Source organism: Myotis daubentonii, chromosome X (genome assembly GCF_963259705.1).
Source record: "Myotis daubentonii chromosome X, mMyoDau2.1, whole genome shotgun sequence".
NCBI classification, from domain to species: Eukaryota; Metazoa; Chordata; class Mammalia; order Chiroptera; family Vespertilionidae; genus Myotis; species Myotis daubentonii.
In genome coordinates, this window is record NC_081861.1 from 44,830,668 (window position 1) to 44,851,878 (window position 21,211).

At 37.3% G+C, this 21,211-nt stretch overlaps 1 protein-coding gene and 1 pseudogene across 1 annotated transcript in view; one reads left to right on the forward strand and one right to left on the reverse strand.

The window, feature by feature from the left end:
* Positions 1 to 20,242, forward strand: part of LOC132224564 (cyclin-G1-like) — a 32,503-nt pseudogene extending 12,261 nt beyond the window's left edge.
* The window catches only part of HTR2C (5-hydroxytryptamine receptor 2C), a 176,740-nt gene that overhangs the window by 86,199 nt on the left and 69,330 nt on the right, over positions 1 to 21,211 (reverse strand). The gene's annotated exons all lie outside the window — the stretch shown is intronic.

Sequence of the window (21,211 nt, forward strand, 5' to 3'; positions counted from 1 at the left end):
GTTTTTTAATTTAATTTTATTGTTTAAAGTATTACAAATAGTAGTACATATGTCTCCTTTTTTTCCCCACTGACCTCCTCCCGGCTTCTACGAAAGTATATTTTCTTAATAGAATCAGACTCATAGATACAGAGAATAGACTGATGGTTGCCAGAGGAGATGGGAGGTTGGAGGGCTGGGTGAAAAGATGAATGGATTAAGAAGTACAAATTAGTAGTCACAAAATGGTTATGGGGATGTAAAGCATAGGATAGGGAATATAGGCAATAGTATTGTAAAAACTATATGGTGCCTGGTGGGTACTTGAAATATCAGGGGGACCACTTTATGAGTATATGATTATCTAACCACTATGCAGTACACCTAAAACTAGCACAAAATAATATTGAATGTGAATTGTAATTTAAATTAAAATATAAAGTGTATTTTACTTAGATATATTTATGTGATCCAGGAACATTTTAGACAAAGAATATGTGAAAAGTTTGGTGGAAGTCACATAGCAAAGATGTTGGATAGCATAAATTTATGGAGATCAATTCCTAGTTGAATAAATTAAATTTTATTTTCACCAGCAAAAAATGGTGTATAATATTTCATAAAACATTTTTATATATTCATTCACTTGTTTATTAATTCAAAGGTTGCATAATACTTAGTAACTCCAAAATTCACAGGCATCTCCACCAATATTGAAAATAATGGCAAAGGTTAAATAAAAGGCACTGTAAATTTTGAGTTAATTTGTACAAATGAAATATAAAAGGGCTTTATTCCTATGAAATAATGAACACAACCTTTGCCTGGCACAAAATAAGCATTCACTTATTTGTTAAATGTAAAAATGGATATCCCTACCCTGCAGATCATAATTCCATCATACAGAAAATAATAATTGTTCATTATTCTGATAACATAATTAAGAGATGTGGGTATCTATGGATACCCGTGAGTGGAAATAATAAGCTAGAATGGAAATAAGAAGTTATAATTGAACTCTTTCAAAAACTGAAAATTTTAAATGTTCCCCCAATCCATTGTATGAAACATCATTTCAATACTAAAACCTAAAAAACACTGAAAAATGAGACAAGACAAATAGCACTCATTGATATAGACTAAAGTTACAAATAAAATAGTAATAGAATCCAGCAAAGTATCAAAGGAATAATATATCATAGAAAAAATTATTCTAAAAATGCAAGTATAATTCAATATCATAACTCTTCCAATATATCTTATATTAACATTTGTAAAGAAATTTTATAATCTTTTAATAGATTATAATTAATAATTTGATAAAATACAAAAGCCATTCCCAATTAAAATTTAAATATATCGAAAGAGGAACAAAATAAATTATCTTAAATTTTATAATTTAAAAACCAAAATCCAACATCAAATATTATAAACAGTAATACAGTAAATACATTTCAATTACATTAAATACAGAAACTAGACAAGACAGAAATTTTCAAAGACTTCAAATTCAAAGCAGCTGCCAAAACAATGCTCAGTGAAGGAAGGGTGGATGCTCATGAAATAACAGAAAGAGAGCTTCTCAAATAAGAAATATAGAACTTATAAAAAGAAACAAATGAAGAGTGTAGGGCAAAAACAAAATGCAGTATCTGAAAAAAAACATCACTGGATGGGTTCAGTAGAGGAAGGGCAATGACAGTTATTAAAACTGAATGTAGAACAATAGAAACCATCCAAACTGAACAAGATTGAGAAAAAAATTAAATGAATGAATATAGCAGAGACCTATATGTGTACATCTAACATTTGTGCCATTTGAATCTGAGAAGAGGAAAATATTGGTACAGAAAAAAATATTTGAAGAAATAATGGTCTAAAATATACCACATTTGATAAAAAGTAAAATTACCAATTTAAGTTCTCAAAAACCCAAATGGTTAAACTAAAAGAAAATTATGTCCAGACACACCATAATCTGGTGAAAACACAAGAGAAAGAAAAAAATCTTGAAGCAGCTGAGAAAAATGTATGTATAAGGGAGCAATGATCTAAAAAACTTCAGATTTTCCATCAAAAATCGTGGAGGCCAGAGGTAGTGAAATCACAATCCAGAATCCTATATTTTCATGAAAGTATCTTCAAAAAATGAATGTAAAATAGAAAGATTTTCACATGAACGCAAACAAAGAAACTGACTGCAGGGAGATTTATTCTAAAAAATGCTGAAGTGTGTTCTTCAGAAAGAAATGAAAACAAACAAACAAACAAACAAAAAAACTCCAACAAACAAAAACAATTATACTAGAAGGAAACTTCAAGAATGAATGAAGAACAACAGAAATGGTAAATAATTTGGGAAAATATAATAGATTTTTTTAAGTATTTAAAATGCATGTGACTGTCAAAAACAAAAATTATAACATTGTCTGAGAAGGTTTTCAGTGTATATAGATGTACTCCATATAACAATTAAAGCAAAAAGGGGAAGGACCAAGGGTCCTATGTGGCTGTAAGGTTTCTATGTTCACTTGAAGTGACAAAATATTAACTCTCAGGATATTGTGAAACATTGGGTATGTATATTTTAATCTAGAGAGCAATCACTAAAAAAGTGAACAAAGAAATATAGTTAAAAAGTCAATAGATCAATAAAAAAGTAATACTACAATAAAATTCAACACCCCCCCCAAAAAAATAATTCATAAATAAGAAAAAATGAATGAAAAAGAGTAGGGATAAATACAAAACAGTAAAAGAGTAGACATAATTCCAAACAAATCAATAATGGCATTAAATGTAAATTGTATAAATTGCAAATTGTATCAATTCTAAAAGATAGCAATGTTGTATTAAAAAAAACAAAAGTAAACAAGATCAATTTATATGCTCTCTGTAAGAAACACTACAAGTTTAAATATAATGATTTAGATAGATACACAGTAAAAAGATGGAAAACATACAAACACTAGTCAAAGAAATGCTGAAGTTACTATATCAATGTCAAAGTACATTTCAAATCAAAGAACATTACTATGGATAACACACTATTTTATAATGATAAAGGTATCAATTCATCAAGGGAATATAACAATCTAAAGATTTATGTACTTATGAACAGAACTTCACATTTCATAAAACAAAAAATGATATAAAAAAGAAAAAATCAAAAGTAAAGATACAATTATACTTTGAGATTTCAATATCTTTTCCTCAGTAATTGATAGAACAAGTAGACAGAAAATTACTAATGATATGAAAGAACTGAAAGCACTAATAATGGACTTGACTAAATTGGCATTTACAAAACACTCTACCCAACAATAGTAGAATAGACATTCTTTTTAAGAGCTCATGAAAAATTGATCAAGAAAGACCATATCCTGGGCCATGAAAATTTAGGAAATTAGTATGTTGGTATCATACAATGTATTTTCTTTGACCATAACAGAACTAACTTAAAAAGCAGTAACAAAATGATATCTTGAAAAAGTGCAAGTATTTGGAAATTAAGTAACACAGTCCTACATAATCAGTGTTTCAAAGAAGAAGACAAATTAAATTAGAAAGTTATTTGAACTAAATGGAAATGAAAATAAAACATCAAAATTTGTATGATGACACTAACGCAGCACTTGGGGAAAATTCCTAGCATTAAAGGTTTATTTTAAAAAAGAAGAAAATCTCAAATCCATGATATAAGTTTCCACATTAAAGTTCTAGACAAAGAATGGAAAACTAAATCCAAGGTATCAGAAGAAAGTAATAAATATAAAAGCAGATATCAATAAAATTGAGGGACGACAATACAGAAAATTCAATGAGATGAAATGTTTTATTAAATCAATAAAATTGATAAACTTATAGACAGATTGAGGTAGAAATAAAAGTAGAAAACACAAATAACCAATATCAGTGATGAATTGGTATACCTTTACAGATTCCACAGACACTTATAAAGGAATGTTATAAACAACAGTTTGACCATACATTTCCATGGGATTTTTGGATCCCTAGACATGAAACCACATAATTTATGAACAAGTCATCAAGTACAGAATTCCAGTGGAGAGTCTGTGCTGCTGAGGGAAAAATGGGCATATGCTCTGAATCCTCAACCCTGAGTCAGCCTTTTCCTTAGCCTTAGATTGGCCCACTTGTCACTCACTGAAGAGGGCTAAAGGTAGGGTAGTTGATCGGAAACTCAACCCAGATTTGAATGTATAATGAATAACCCCTTTTTAGAATTCCAAATTTTTTTTTGAGATGGCCTAGTTAACATGGCCCCTCACTTAGAGTCTCTGAGAGACTCAATAGCATCCCAGGATGTCACTCCAATTGGTGGTACTGACAGAACTGATTGCCTGCCAGCAGCATCTTGTATAGATCAGTAATTTTCATACACAGTCCCATAGCAAAATTTTCAGCAGGCTGTGATGAAAATTGGGAAATTAAGTATAACAGTAAATTTTTATAAAGCTATATTTATCCCATTTAAATAACATTGTATTTTGAGTTTATTATATCTTTCCTATGGAATCCAGAAGTAGAAGAATCCTGCCCATAGTATTTGGATTTTCCTTTACTACTTCATTTCTGAAGCCATGTTTTCGAGAGCTCAGACCTGCTCTTGTTATTTCCTATTGCCTCACCTTTGACAGAGTTCCCTGGATATGATTGGATACTGCATCTGACATCAGTTATATCTTCTACATGACTTTAGAAACATGCCGCTAACTTTCTCCCTTGGAATCACATCCACCCCTTTGTGACCTGATTCTTCCTTGTGTTTCCACCAACTTGAACTTGATTTAGAATGATTGGATCTTCTCTGGGCTACTGCTCCCAAATCTCTTGCTTCTGATATTGAGATATTTTTCAAAATTTACCATTTTACCTCAACCCTCAGATTGAAATTCTAACTGCTTTACAGGCTATAACCTTTCCTTCTTCCTACAAAGTAGGAATTGGATTCTTTCTCCCTCTAACTACTCTGTCTCTGGCCACCCTACATAAGTATGCCCAACCACTAATTTCCCCTACCTTAGTGTCATCCTGAGAGTAGGAGGTGCAATTCTGGAGGCTTTACCTGGATGGCTAATGGAGTTGCTGGCAATTCTGCAGGTCCTTTAGTTGGCTACTGTGGTTCAATAATTTCCTACTGGCCCTGAGCTTACGGATTCACTCACTGATCCAACTGCCTCTTATGAGCCAAGGTCATTACACAAAGTGTTCTTTCCTCTACTAAATACATTTGCCAGAGTGCCTTTCTAGTGATGTAGCTCAGTGTCTGTATTTTCTTGACACGCAGACTTCACGGTTCTTCAGTGAAGCGGAATGGTGTTTTTGATCCCGACGAAGTGGGCAGGGAGATGGGACATCCTACATATGCAACCAGCCAGTCCACTCTTAGTATAAATAGGGATTTCCTGGCAGCACTATGCAGGATGTTCAACCTCCCTGCCCATGTCAAGGTTGACTGCTGCATCATGAAGCTCCAGTTTCTGTCAAAGAGCTTGCTGTTGATTGGTGCTTCTCTGTGTGAACAATTTCATGAAGGCCTGTTCCAGCCTGGTCTCCTGTTCCTGATGAACTGGCTGTGATTAATAATAGTCGAAATGATCTAAGACCGGTTAACTAATAACCCACCTCTTGCTCAAACTTAAACCCTATCCGTCTAACAATATAATTTCCCATCAGCTTAAATAAATAGAGAAAATTCTCCTGACACAGGTGCCAAGTTATAACATGGGTTATAAACACTCTCCAGTGTCACTGCCAATTTAGACACCCTTGCTAAATAACATAAACCTCGAAATAATGAAAGCCTCTCTAAATAAGACACAGAGACTTGGGCTGTATACATTTGTTGCCCAAGCTATTCCAGCTGAAATGAACCATCTTGTAGATATCACAAATTATTTGGCAAAAACACAGATCTAGAGGCATCATCCTGAGACTCGATGCTCTGTGGCTATGCAATCTGACCACCACATTTTGAAATAAGGAAACTTAGCCAGGAATGATTCTGTCAGCCTCACTATTTCAGCTGAGCAAAGTTCACATTATGTACTTGTTCATCTCAGCATGCTTAGAGATGGGGGGGAGAGAGATAGAGATAGATGATATAGATAGATAGATAGATAGATAGATAGATAGATAGATAGATAGATAGATAGATAGATCAGTTGCCTTCTGTACGTTCTCGACCGAGGATTGAACCACAACCCAGATATGTGCCCTGGCCAGGAATCGAACCTGCAACATTTTGGTGCACAGGATGACGCTCAACCAACTGAACCACTCTGGCCAGGCATTTTTCAACCTGTAAAACTCTGCAAACCTGCAGTTCCTCCTGGAACTGACACCTGAAAGGTTCAATACAATATAGTATATCGTATAATATCTTTTGAAAAACACTCTGGATTGGCTCCCCTGTGATAGTTCCACAATTCATTCACCCAACTACCCTGGAGCATTCCATATGGTTTGTCATTGAGCTAGTTCCTTTCAAGCTGATCGCAAGTCTTTCCCTATGGGCATATGGTAAATATTCCCATTTCTATGTTGATATTTGTTTCAGAGTTGAATGGAAGACTCAACCATTTTATGGAGCTAGGGTGGTGGGAAAGGGCAAAGGACAAAGAAGAAATCATAGATGTTTCCCTGGTGCTCTGCCTAATGAAGTGCACATGAAAAGGAAATTCTGCTATTTGTACTATGTGGCTCTTCTCTCTCAGTGGTGGGAGGAAAAGAAATGATGCAGGCAACGGAATTAATATAATTGCAGCTTTAACTTTACGCCTCTAGATTTTCTGGGTTTGTATTTTCATGTATTTTTTTTCCAATTTTTGTTTTTTTAGATCTATGAGACCATTAAACCCTTATCCATTTCCATTTCTCTGGTAATTAGTGTTGTTGAGAATCTTTTCATATGCCCATTGGCATCTCTATGTCCTCTTTGGAGAAGTGTTTATTTAGGTCTTTGCCCATGTTTTAATTGGATTGTTTGATTTTTGGTGTTGAGTTTTATAAGTTCTTTATAATTTTGGATATTAACCCCTGATCAGATGTAGTGGCAGATGTATTCTGCCATTCAGTGGGTTGTCTTCATTTTTTGATGGCTCGTTTTGCTCTGCAGAACCATTTAAGTTTGATGTAGTCACATTTGTCTGCTTTTTCTTTTGTTTCTCTTCCCTGAGGAGATATATCAGAAAAAATGTTGCTAAGAGAAATGTCAGATATTTTACTGCCTAAGTTTCCATTTAGGATTTTTATGGTTTCAAGTCTCACATTTAAGTCTTTAATCCATTTTGAGTTTATTCTTGTGCATGGTGTAAAAAGGTGGTTGAGTTTCTTTCTTTCTTCCTTTTTGCATGTATCTGTCCAATATTTCCAATACCATTTATTTAAATCTTTTAAAAATTTGTTTGGTTTTGGCTTTACTTTATTACATTAAGCACACCCTTAATCTGGTACTTTATCTTTTTTATAAAAAAAAACCCACCTATTTGAGTATGTTATTGTTGTAAGTCAATAGGAAAACTATGCTTTTTAAAAGTGTATCTAGTATTCATAATTTATCTAGTCTTGATGATACTACTACGATTAAATCAGCCAACTCTCTTAGATACTTAAATTGTAAGTAACATGATCACTCCATCATTCTACTTTTATTAATGATCAAATAGACTGTAAAATATTCTTCTGGATAATGCTTTTTCACAATAATTCTTTAAATTCTTAATAGCATATTCATAAAACTGAAATGTGTATTTCATTAAAGATTAGTATTCTAAATAGTAAATAACTTAACTCTGACCAATTTATCATTAGAAGTTTTTAGATCAGTGTTTCTAACTGCTTTGGTTACTATTGATTAATTTGCCATGAAATTTGTTGGAATACATTATTTTCTACAATACATTTCAAGTAAAAAATATAGGACATAAACCATGAAATAAATATACTTTTGCCTTATATTTATATACTTTATTTACCAAACAACCTATTCAAATCTAAAGTCATAGATGCTGATACTATTGTCAACAACATGGTGTCAGGGAACAGGCAGATTTCTTAAAGCATCAAGCAGCAATCGTGATGTTAGATGACTCAAAGTAGCACTAGGTCAAAGAGACACCACCTACAGCCTTAGTCAGGTCATCTCAGTAACTGCTCTTTGTGAACTTGTCACCTACACTCCCATCTGCTTTAGTTAGTGAACCTCTTGCTCACTTGCAGTAATCACCCAAGGTTTGGAAATACATCTTCAAGTGAATTTAGATATTTGAGCCGAATTCTCCCAAGATCTCCCTTCTTTTACATCATAGGTTGAAACTACTTTTCATATGTCTAATTTTCAAACATCTCCACATCCTAAGTTTTACTAATGCTTTTATTTATTCTTTATTTAAATAGTTTGCTCTGCAGAATTATGAGAATAGATTGATTATAACTGAGTGTGAAATTTTAATTAACAAAACCTAGAAAGTACTTCTAAAGCTTTTAATGGGGACCAGAAAATAATATTGATATACAATTTAATTGATAAAAGATAATTATATTATATGTCATATATATTATTTATATGTGTGTCTATATATGTGACTTGTAAAGTTGTGGCCTACAATTGAATTATCACCATTTAAATATATTTCCCTATAACTTTCACAAATTTACCTTAAAAAACACACCAGTGACAATGTGTTTTAGGAGCTAAGTATTAAAGTAGTATATTGTATAATAGAAATCCTTTTTCAGCTTAAAACATTACTGAAATTACTTGTATGATTAGAAAAATATTGAAATGGGTTTTAGTAGAACAGACGTATTTTATTAATTCATGGATATATTCTCTTCTTTGTTCCAAAATAAGTTTAAGGCATTTATCCACATGACATTTATGTGTTTAATAAATTTATGTGTTTAATAAATATTCAGTTTCTAATATGCACTAGACAGAGGGAGATGATTCAGAAGGCAAACGCTATACTTGTTCTCACAAGTTTATAGTATAGTGAGGAGTATTAAATGCTAGAAAACTAATTAAATAAATTGGGCAAAAGAAAAGCAAACATGTAGTAGAAGGACGTTTTTCTTTCACATGTAGCAATTACCAGAGAAAGAAGAAAGCCAAAGAAAAGCAAACAAGCAGATAAAAAAATAAAAGAAACCCTTGGGATGTTTGGACTGCATCTTAGACCAGAAAACGGGAAACATTTTCTGTAAAGAACTAAATGGTGTGCATTTTAGTTTTTGCAACTATTCAACTCTACTGTTGTGGGGTGAAAGCAGCCTTGGATAATTCTTAAAAGAATATTTATATATTAGGGTGAGGTTGGGATTAGAAAAATAATCCTGGCATGCAACAATATTTTGCTGTAACTGCAGAAGATAAAGCGATATTAGTAGGGATAGTTATTAGATTTCTTGAAGGACATTACTATTCAAAGAAGAAAGACATTTCTTTTTTTATTATTGACACTAATACATATGTTCCCATTTCCCCCCCCCCCCTTTGCCCACCTCCACCCGGCCCCTAAAAAGCGAAAGAAATTTAAATAGCACTCACCTAAGCCACTAAAAATGTCATGGTAAATTTGAATATTTTAAGCATAACTTCATTAGGTTCTGAGAGACTCTATCTACACTAATAAAAGAGAAAAATGGTAATTGGCGTACGACGATACCCTTTTCATTGGCTAATCAGGGCTATATGCAAATTCACTGCCAACTATGATTGGCAGTTAACTGCCAACTATGATTGGCAGTTAACTGCCAACAAGATGGCGGTTAATTTGCATATGTAGGCACAATGCAGGGAGGCGAAAGGGAAAGCAGGAAGAAGCCCCCTGCCACTGACAGTGATCGGAAACCCAGGGGGGAGCTAAGAGCTGGGGGGCAGGGCAAAGGCGGCCCTGGGCCCTGGCCCCCCAGCCATGATCGGAGAATCATGTGCCTTTGCTGCCCTGGCCAGTGATAGCAGGAAGTAGGGGGGGAGCCAGCGATGGGAGCTGGACATGGTCGAAGCTGGCAGTCCCGGGAGCTAGGGGTCCCTTGCCTGGGCCTAAAGCGGAGCCCACGATCGCGGGGCCGCTACAGCTGCGGGTCCCCACTGCCCAAGCCGACGCCTCAGCAAGGGCGTTAGGCCTGGGCAGGGGCAGAGCCTGCAACCGCGGGGAGCTGGGGGTCCCCTGCCCAGGCCTGACACCTCTGCCGGAGGCCTCAGGCCTGGTCAAGGGGCCGATCCGGTGATTGGTGATCGGAGGGTGATGAGGGTCAACTCCTCTGGCCGAGGCATCAGGCCTGGGTGGGGGGCTGAGCCGGGGATGGTGGGGAGATGATGGTCCCCTTGCCCAGGCCTGAAGCCTGGGTCAGAGGCATCAGGCTTGGGCGGGGGGTGGAGCAAGCGATCAGAGGGGTCTGGGGGTCCCCTGCCCAGGCATGATTCCTGGGCCAGAGGCCTCAGGCCTGGGCGGGGGCCAGAGCCAGTGATCGGGGGGAGATGGGGGTGCCCTGTCCAAGCCTGACACCTCTGGCAGAGGCGTCAGGCCTGGGCAAGGGGCCGATCAGGTGATCAGAGGGTGATGGGGGTCTACGCCTCTGGCTGAGGCATCAGGCCTGGGCAAGGGGCAGAGCCAGCAATCGGAGGGGTCTAGGGGTCCCCTGTCCAGGCCTGATGCCTGGGCCAGAGGCATCAGGCCTGGGCTGGGAGCAGAACCAGTGATGGGGGGAAATGAGGGTCCCCTGCCCAGGCCTGACACCTCTGTCAGAGGCGTCAGGCCTGGGCAAGGGGCCAATCCTGCGATTGGAGGGTGATGGGGGTCAATGCCTGAGGGCTCCCAGTATGTGAGAGGGGGCAGGCTGTGCTGAGGGACCCCCCCACACACACCCAGTGCACGAATTTCGTGCACCGGGCCCCTAGTTTTTAATAAGAATCAAAGGTCTCAATTCAAATAAGCACAACACACTCATATATTTGTGTCCTTCACTTTGCACAAAGCTCTTGACCCGGATGAGGCAGTTCCCTTCCAGTCCTAGATGGTTGATTTTATCACAGAAGGGGGCTGGATTTTGTCAAATGCATTTTTGTGTATCTGTAGTGATAACAGGTATTTTTTTCCATGATTCCATTAATAAGAGACATTACATTAATTGATTTCTATTTGCTGAACCAACTTTGTGTTTCTAGGATAAAGTCATTTTCTTGGTGTTCAAACCTTTACCTTTTTTTGTACTTCAATTACATCATATATTTATTAAAGTAGTATGACTTAAATCCACCTCTTTCCCCAAACACACACTTTTTTTCTCATAATTACTGCGCTCATTTGTTTCCCATTTTTTTCTTCTTTTTTAATTTCTGTGGGTGTTTTGTACTCTCCTTTTTATTCTCAAAGCTGTCTTTATACTCAATAAGTTCTACTCATGACAGTATCCCCACAGTGCATTGATTAAGTTTCCACTTTTTATCTTCTCTTCTCTGAACCGGTTTTTAGCCCCTGAAAAACACCTGGCAATTGTCTAGGAAGGTCTGGGAAGGAACTATCACTTAGTCTCCAAAGACAGGATGCAAGAGGAGTGGATCAGAATTGCTCCAGAAGTGGTATTGAGGAAGAAGTCAGTTTAGTGATTGATTCAAGATTTCTCTCTCCTATATAAATTGCAAGAGGGAAGTTTTTGAGTATAACTGTATTTATAACTATTTTTAAGTCCTTGCTGTTAATTCCATCATTTATATAGTTGCATAATCTGTTTCTTGTTTCTTTTTTAAGCTCTTTCTGGACACTGCCATTTATTTTTTATTGAATTTATTGGGGCAACTATGGTTAATAAAATTATAAGTTTCAGGTGTACAATTCTATAATACACCATCTGTATATTGTATTGCATGTTCACCAACCAAAATCAAGTCTCCTGTCACCAGTTAGTCCCCCTTTTGCCTTCTTTTACCTCCCCCCACTTCCCTTTCCCTCTGGTAATCACCATGCTGTTGTCTATGAGTCTTTGTTTTTTTTCTTAATCCCTTTACCTTTTTCATTCAGTCCCCAACCCCTCTCTCCTATAACAGCTGACAGTGTGTTCTCTGTATCTATGAGTCCTTTTCTGTTTTGCTTGTTTATTTTGTTTATTAAATTCCACATACAAGTGAAATCATGTGGTATTTGTCTTTCTTTGACTGGCTTACTTCATTTAGCTCAGGGGTCCTCAAACTTTTTAAACAGGGGTCAGTTCACTGTCCCTCAGACTGTTGGAGGGCCGGACTATAGTTTTAAAAAAACTATGAACAAATTCCTATACACACTGCACATATCTTATTTTGAAGTAAAAAAACAAAACGGGAACAAATACAATATTTGATTTGAATGTGGCCCACGGGCCGTAGTTTGAGGACCCCTGATTTAGATAATACTTTCCAGGTCCATCCATGCTGCTGCAAATGATAAGATTGCATTCTTTTTAAAGGCCAAATTGTATTCCATTGTGTAAATATACCACGGGTTTTTTAATCCATTTATCTACTGATGGGCATTTGGGCTGCTTTCAAATCTTGGGGCTGTTGTAAATACTAGTAACGCTGCAATGCACATAGGGGTACATATATTCTTTTGAACCAGGGTTTGGGGATTATTCATATATATTCCCAGAAGTGGAATCACTGGGTCATATAGCAATTTTATTTTAAAGTTTTTGAGGAATCTCCATATTGTTTTCCAGAGTGGCTGCACCAATCTGCATTCTTTATATATTTATTTAAATTACAGACTCCTGAATTACTTGATCCTGACATTTTTTTGTCAATTTTCTTATTGCTTTTAAGGAAGAGAAAATTTTGGAAGTCCTTAGTCCACCATTTTTGCTGATGTCCAAAATGCAATATTTTGTATTATAAACTTCTTAAAAATTTTAACTCTTAAAGTTTAGAAATTGTACAAAATTTTGCATACTGAAATCATATTATTAACATAGAGAATGAAAATGATTTTGAATAGAAGTATGAATGAGAATATGGAAATATTATGTTCATATTAATTTCCAAGTGTCTAAGGAGTGCATTATACACTGTTTTTCTAAGTAAACCTACAGGGAGTGGGGGGAGGTAGAAGGGGGTAATGGGAGGGATAAATGGTGATGGAAGGAGACTTAACTTGGGGTGGTGAACACATAATATACAATATACAGATGATGTATTATAGAATTGTACACCGGAAGCCTGTATAATTTGTTAACCAATGCTGCCCCAATAAATTCAATTAAAAAAATGAAATAAAGTATATTGAAAATAAAAAATATTTAACATTAGTAATTGTTTTTAAAATTATTTTAATGTTAATACTTGTTAGCATTAATAATTTTATGCCAGTCATGTCATTACAAAATTTTGTAATTTTGTTGCAATTATCTTACTCAGTTTACTTTACATTTTTAAAGAAATTTTGCCATAGTCAGAAGTTTTATGTTTATACTTGGCCAAATCTGTCGTTCTTCTCATGTGTGTAATCATTTAAGCTTTCTTCATCTTTGATATTAGTTAAATATCCAACAATTGGATAAATATCCCACTGACTTCCTCTTGTTTTTCTTTGTGTAGGCTTTAAATAAACTATTTAATCTCACTAGAACTTATTTTTGTATGTGAAGTAAGGTGAGAGTCTACATTTATCTAACACATTTCCTTTAATCATTGATTTTGATGTCTTATTATCATAAACAGTATGACCTATTGCTGTACTTTATTCTTTTATGTTTTTATCCATTTAATTCTATACCCATATATTATTATTATACACTAATCTCCCTTTACCTGCTGGAGATATGTTTCAAGACCCCCCAGTGGGTGCCTGAAATGGTGGATAGTATGGAACCATACATAAACTATGTTTTTTCTAGATATACACACCTATAATAAAGTTTAATTTATGAATTAAGCACAGTAATATCTCTTATATCAAAGGCCCTTGCCCAGAGCCATCACGACCAAATGAGCAGCAGCTCTCCTGGTGGGCAGGGCAGGGCGCGAGCTGCTAGTGGCAGAGAGCTACAAGCAGCAGAGGGCTATGAGCAGCAGAGGGCGAGCAGCAAGCTAGTAGCGGTGATGGGCAGGGCGACCAGCTGAGGCAAGCGAAGCAAGATATTCTTGCATGATTTCATGTGCGCTGGGTCTCTAGTATCTTACTAATAAAAGCCTAGGTGGTCCTCAAGCTGTCATGACGTGATGTCCTCATGCCCTAACAAGATGGCTGCGCACAGTGGGTGCGCGCAGGTGGGCGGGGCTGGGCTTGACGTTGCCTATGCGAGGGTGCTGGAGGGAAGTCGACCAGGAGGTGCACTGGGGGAGTCCTGTGGGGTGCCGGCCACGGGGTGGGACTCTGGGACTCAGGGAAGTGGCCCCACGGGGCTGTGGGACTCCAGGACTTGAGGGAGTCCCGCAGCCCCTCCGGGTGCCGGCCCTATGAGCTAAACATCAGGGCAAAGATCACCACCCCCACGCCACCTCCACCTGGGGGAAATGAGATTTAGCTCCAGTGTTGGGATAAACCTGGGGTAGCGGGAGCTACTTACACTCCATGTCCACCCCCCAGCCTTGACCTGGGTATGAACATGACAGAAAACCTCCATGGTCACTGCCTGGTTCCCTACCCTGAGCTTCTCCCCACACAAGAGCAGTGATTTCACTCTCTGACAAGAGCAGTGACCTCACTTCCTGACGATGGAGCCCAACAGAACTTGGAACCCTGGGAGCCAGGCAGCCACATTCTAAAACAGCCCCTACCCAGCTCATTTGATAGAGACATTCCCACCAAGGCATGTTCTGCTGTTTGCTGCAGTCCCACCGCCATGATAGGCAAAGTGCCAGCCATGGCAATTTCTTCTACCGCTGCCGCTGCTGGCTCTGCACTCAGCCCCAACACCTCTGGACCTTTTCACGGAGGAACCCAGAGGTAACCCAGGGAGGCCCAGGGTGGTTTTCTTAGAGCCAGACCACCACTCTCATCCCCCTCACCAGCCCCGTGTCCCCTGGGGCACGGGCTCCATGTGGCTGTGGGACTCAGGGACTGGGGGGAGTTCTGCAGCCCCATGGGGCGCCAGCTTTGACACTGCGTCCCTATGGGCGCTGTCACAGACTCTGACAGGAGGGAAGAGGGAGCCGGATATTAAATAGTGATATTAAAATATTTCTTCTAATTAATTCCCTTTAAAAGTGCATGAATTCATGCACCAGGCCACTAGTTTATAATAACAGCAATAATAAAATAAAGCAATTATAAAAATATACTGTAATAGAAGTTATGTGAATTTGGTCTCTTTCTCAAATTTCTTACTGTACTCTATTCATCCTTCTTCATGTTGTGATGTGAGATGATACAAAGCCTATGTGATTGGATAATGTGAGGTGAATGACATAGGCACTGTGACATAGCATTAGGGTACTATAAGAGTTATTGAACTCAAGAACTGCAATGCAGCAACAGTTGACCTGATAAGCAAGACAGCTACTGACTAATAGGTGAGTAGTGTACACATGGCTACACTGGACAAGGGGATGTTTCACATCCTGGGCAGGAAGGAACAGGACAATGCGAGATTTCACCATGCTATTCAGAGAGGTGTGCAATTTAAAAATTATAAATTATTTATTCATGAAGATTTTCATTTAATATTTTTGAATTGCAGTTGACCGTGGTCAACTGAAACTGTGGAAAGCGAAACCATAGATAAAGGAGAACTACAGTATTGACTATTGGATTAGACTACATTAAAAAATAGCTTTTCTATTCTCATCTCTAAAAAGTGCTCATTAGGAATATACATTGACATTTATTAAATGATTTTGAGCATATACCAGGATGAACTATAGTTTATTGTGTTTAAACTACTGCAATACTATATTTATATATTTAATAATATATTGAAAAAATCCTTACATTCATTAGATTAAAAAACAAAACACCTAGTATTAGTTAAGTGTATTTTTACAGGAAACTTTAAGTGATTATATCATTTATGCCTGACAATAACCTTATAAAGCAGTAACAAATTAAAGCTGGAGATTTGGTAATGTTGATGCTTAAAGTGATGCAATTAATAATTTTGATCTGAATACATATTGAAAGCTGTGATTTCACACTGCTTACTCAGTTTGCACTGTACTTAATTTAGAATTTTTCTATGTTAGTAACTAGGAATTCACTGTACCATAATGGAGAGACAAACATGCAAAATAAATGTCACTACAATGAGTTAAGTGTTATGGCAGAGGTAGTGCACCTTATGTTCTGTAAATACTGAGTATGTTATACTTAACTCTGTCCAGGTTTATGAAATAAGCCTTCTCAGAGATGGTTGGAGAGGGAAGAAGGTGAAGTTTGGATGAAGCAGGAAATTTGGAGAAAATGTCAAGGAGATCCGAAATGATGTCATAGAGCACACTATTTGTGAATGAGGGAGTTAAAGAGCTGGAAGGAAAAACTTTATGTTGAGAAGTAAGAAGTTGATTATAGAGGTAGAGCAGTTCTTAATTTTTGACATATTGTAAGAGTAGCCATTAAAATCACATGGCTCTATGAATTTCCAGGAAGGTAGTACATTAAAATAATGCTTTCTGCTACATTATCTGGCATGTACTCCAACTATGTAGTATCTTATATTTACTCTACTGCCAATGTTTTTAGGTTAATTCAGGTTTTCTCATCCTCCAGCTTCCCTTGTCCTGTCAATAATTCAGAAACCATAGCTGGGAGTGAGCCAAGAACTCCTTTTACCACTTCCCCATCCTATCTGAGGAGAGAAAACTTATGTTGAACTTAAGTATTATTTCTAATTCTAGTCATATCAGTATAATTTTTATAAACATTTAAAATTCTACCATGCATTCAATGTTCCATATTAATTCCTGGTAGGGTTTTACATTTCTTTTTGTTTGATTTTACAGGTCTTATATAAAATGTTAAGAGCAGTTTCCAGCACTTTTACATATTCTGTCACTTTAAGTTAAACCAAATTCTTTTACCTTTAGCATGGGATGAAGGGAAATTATTAAGGTGAAAGGTATGCCTAATTGCCCAAAGCAGCACTATCTTTTTTCAGATCATCATCCAAATATCTCTTTAGCCTTTCTAAACATAGCAAATTGATTTTGAAAGGAGATGAAAGAAAATTTTATGGTCAAATAGACCAAAATAAGGCAGTGCTGTCAAGTAGAAGGAAATAGAAATAAAAAACTGACAGAAAAAGCACTCTGCTAGCTAATATTCTCTGGAAAACCTGCCAAGGATAAGAAAAACTTTATTTTAGTGTTGGAAAGAAATGCTTACAAAACAGAATATTATTTATTACATATTTTTCTTTGTAGAACTTGATAGATGAGCACAAGGTTTCTTTCAACCAATAATCTGTACAAGGTATGGCTCCAGTTTTGGATCAGGAAAATTTATGTTTTTATTATTCTGTCATTTTTACAATAACTAAATAACATCATAGATGCTGATTACCTAATCCTAATATTACTCGATATTATTAGTAGTGTTCAAGTCACATTTTAACTTCTTACTAATCCTATATTATAAAAGTGTAATATGCAAATTGACTGAACGGTGGAACAACTGGTTGGCTGGGGGTGAGGCTGGCAAGCAGGCGGAATCAGGCCAGCCAAGGCGCGTGTCAGTGGGCAGAGGGAGGGGACAGTGATGGGGTGGGGGGTGGCGGTGACCAGCTGCGGAGGAGGGGCTATGTGGGGGTGGGGGCGGGACTGGCCCGTGCTATACCCTGATCAGCCTGCCAGGTTGCCTCCCATAGCTGGTCCAGGAGTGGGCCTAAGCCATCAGTCGAACATCCCTTGAGGACTCCCGGACTGTGAGAGGGCACAGGCTAGGATGAGGGATTCTCCCCCCCTCCCCCCCCCCAGTGCATGAATTTTCGTGCACCAGGCCTCTAGTTAATTATATAAAATGGTTCGTTGTCCTACAAATTCTTAACACTGGTTAGGTACACAGCAGGTATAGATTTAGATTCCACAACTTCACAGGAAAGTCCATAAGATGATTAAAAACCTTAAAAATAAATCTAGCTCTAACTGGTTTGGCTCAGTGGCTAGAGCATCAGCCTGCAGACTGAAGGGTCCCTGGTTCAATTCCAGTCAAGGGCATGTATCTTGGTTGCAGGCACATCCCCAGTAGGGGCTGTGCAGGAGGCAGCTGATCAATGTTTCTCTCTCATTGATGTTTCTGACTCTCTATCCCTCTCCCTTCCTCTCTGTAAAAAATAAAATAAAATATATAAAAAATAAATAAATCTATATGCTTTCATTAGAGAGCTAATGTTGTTTAGCTTTCAGAGAAAGACACCATTAATTATGGATTAGAAGTATTCTTGCACAGATATTTCCTCATACCATCAAGTATAAAACGAGTAAAGAAGTCATAAGTATGTCATTAAGAATTAGGCTACTCTGATATCTGCTTTCTATTCCTATCTCATTCTTGGCCAATTTCCCCTTTCATTTTCCCATGCCTTTGCACATGTTGACCCTTTTGTCTAGAATGATATCTGTAAAATACCCCTTCTTTAGATCCCTTTCCTAGTCTACCAGGCACACTCCTTCCCATAATTAAAGACCCAGCTGAGACAGTTATTCATCTGGGAAGTCCTTTCTAAAACAGCACATACAGAGTTAATTACTCTGTCCTATATTTGCCCATACTTTTTCAGATATATTTTGAGTATGTATGTATCATAGTATACATGTTTTCCTTTAAATTTCTTTATTTCTTCTGGCACACTGTAAACATCTTGAGGTTATAACCTGCCTTAGTACTCTGTTATGTTTCACATAGCTCAGTTAATAATGTAGATGTCAGTGTCTATATGTTCTATGGTGTCACAATTTTCCTGATTATGACATAATCAGCCCCACCCAGACTCTGGACCAAGGAGAGACAGACCTAACAACTCCTATCAACCATCTCTGGTCTTCTGTGGCTAGGCTGCTTCACAGCTAGCTGGTCTCACTGCATAGATTCCTGGTACCTAGATTTCCCACAATCTTTGATACAAAAAAAGATCTATGGTTGACTACTGACATAACGTTTCGTTCTGTCTGGAAGCAGAATATCTACTTTTCGTCTTCCATATCTCATCTCAGGCCTAGATTCCTTCGCATTAAAATCTTCTCCTGTATTGTATCTTCTCTCAAAACAATATCTAGACTATTGAGCCTTTTGGCTCTGAGCTGACCCTAAGGAGGGCAGTGTCATCTGGGCAGTGATTTGGAGACCTCCACCCAGGACAGTTCCACCTCCCCGGGGTCCCTCGAGTCCCCTTCCTGCAGGTTTCTCGGGTCTTACATTCTGGGCTAAGGTGAGAGCAGGCCTGGGGAGAATGATTATAGCTAAGGAGCCACATTCGCCATCAAGACGGTAGAGGCTCTTACAACTGATGCAGAAACTGCTACACCAGCTGAAGGCCTCCTTGGAACAGGAGTTGAATTTTCAGCCAAAGGTTTGTGGCTTGAGACTGATTGAATCTGCATATGATGATGGCCGCAGAGTGACTGCAAGACTCAGGGACTCTGAAGTAAAACATCTTCTTAGCCTAAGTCAGTTCTTTGGCTTTGACATTCTCTAGCTGTGAATTTACTGGACAGCCAAAATGAAGATACAGCCCAAGCACCCTGGATGTGTTGGACTGAGCTGCTTCTGCATGGCTATAAAATCAGTAAAAGAAGAAAGGAATGTCTATTGGCAAGTGACTTGATCCAAATAAGCCAGTATAGGTTCACAGTTTCAGACTCAATGAGAATAGAAAAGACTGTATTAGAGGAGTGTTGGAAAGTCAAAGCTACTTCTGCCTTTCAAATTCTGCAACTCTATTCACTCATTCAAGAAAACTTGCCATTTGAAAGGAGGAATAGCCTTAGTTTTGAAAGACTAGAAGCTCAAGGCATTCCAGTGCAGGCTCACTTTTCTAAATCACAGCCTTTTGTGTTGGCATTGTCCATCATTGCATTGGAGATCCAAGCACTAAGTGTGTAGAGTTAACAAAAGTAGAATAGTTTTAGAAACATTCCAAGATAGATGGCAGAGATTTGATCTTCTGGCAAGAGTTCATAGCCAAGTGTTTAACTGAATATTCATCAAATAAGTGTTCTGAACCAAATGTTCAGAAGTCAAAATGTATTGTTTCTGGGTGGACTACACAACAGTTGAAGCATAGTTATGGCAGAATAATACACCTCCCAACAATTCCCAAAACAGTTCCTTAATTTGATTATCACAGCAACCAAAACTCTTCTCTGAAGCCATTTTCCACAATCCTGAGCTATGGATTCCACAAAATTACACTAGATTTAAGCTGTGAAACCTTAAAACATCACAACTAGATTAAAATTGATGTTCTCAGATCTGGGAAAACTGCCTAATTAACATTACCCTGTAGTGGAATACTGCTTAAATTTGAATTCATCTGAGGCATACAAACAAAGCCAAGAACATAATGTGAAATGTTAATGACAAGTCTGGGAATCTTTATTTCTAACATTGATCCAATTTCCATATTGGATCAAGATATTTATGTGGTATTAAAAAGGGTAACCTTTTTAAATGGGGGAGGGCATCTGTAATACTCTCAACAATAAAGGTAAGTTTTTTTAAAAAAAGGTTAATGTAGACTCTGGTTGGCTGGCTCAGTTGGTTGGAGCATTGTCCCATACACCAAAAGGTTGGCATCTGAACAACCGATCAACATCGATGTTTCTCTCTCTTTCTCTCCCTCCCTTCCTCTCTCTCTAAAAATCAATAAAAACATATCCTCCAGTGATGTTTTTTAAAAAAGGTGTAGCCTACTCAATTTAAATTTATATTTTAAGTGATGAGATTTACATCAAAACCAACATTTCACAAATGCACTTTTAAAGCATAATAATAGTCACTATTTTAAGCAGTGAAAATGGTTTCTTAGCACATGTAATTCAAGTAATAAATTACCCAGAGATGTGCACTTCATTGCCACATGGGAATTACATTTAAATTTGAAGGCATTTTATTTAAAGCAAAACTACATACCTAGTAAATTTGTCATATTAATTTACCTTTAACATTTTTGTCTAAAAAAACAGGTGATGGCTTTGTCCAGGAAGAGAAGTTTTTATACAAAATCCACTGCTTCCATCTAGGCCCATTGAGAAAATTAGTATTATTGTATTAGTGACTCAAAATAAATTTACATCATTCTG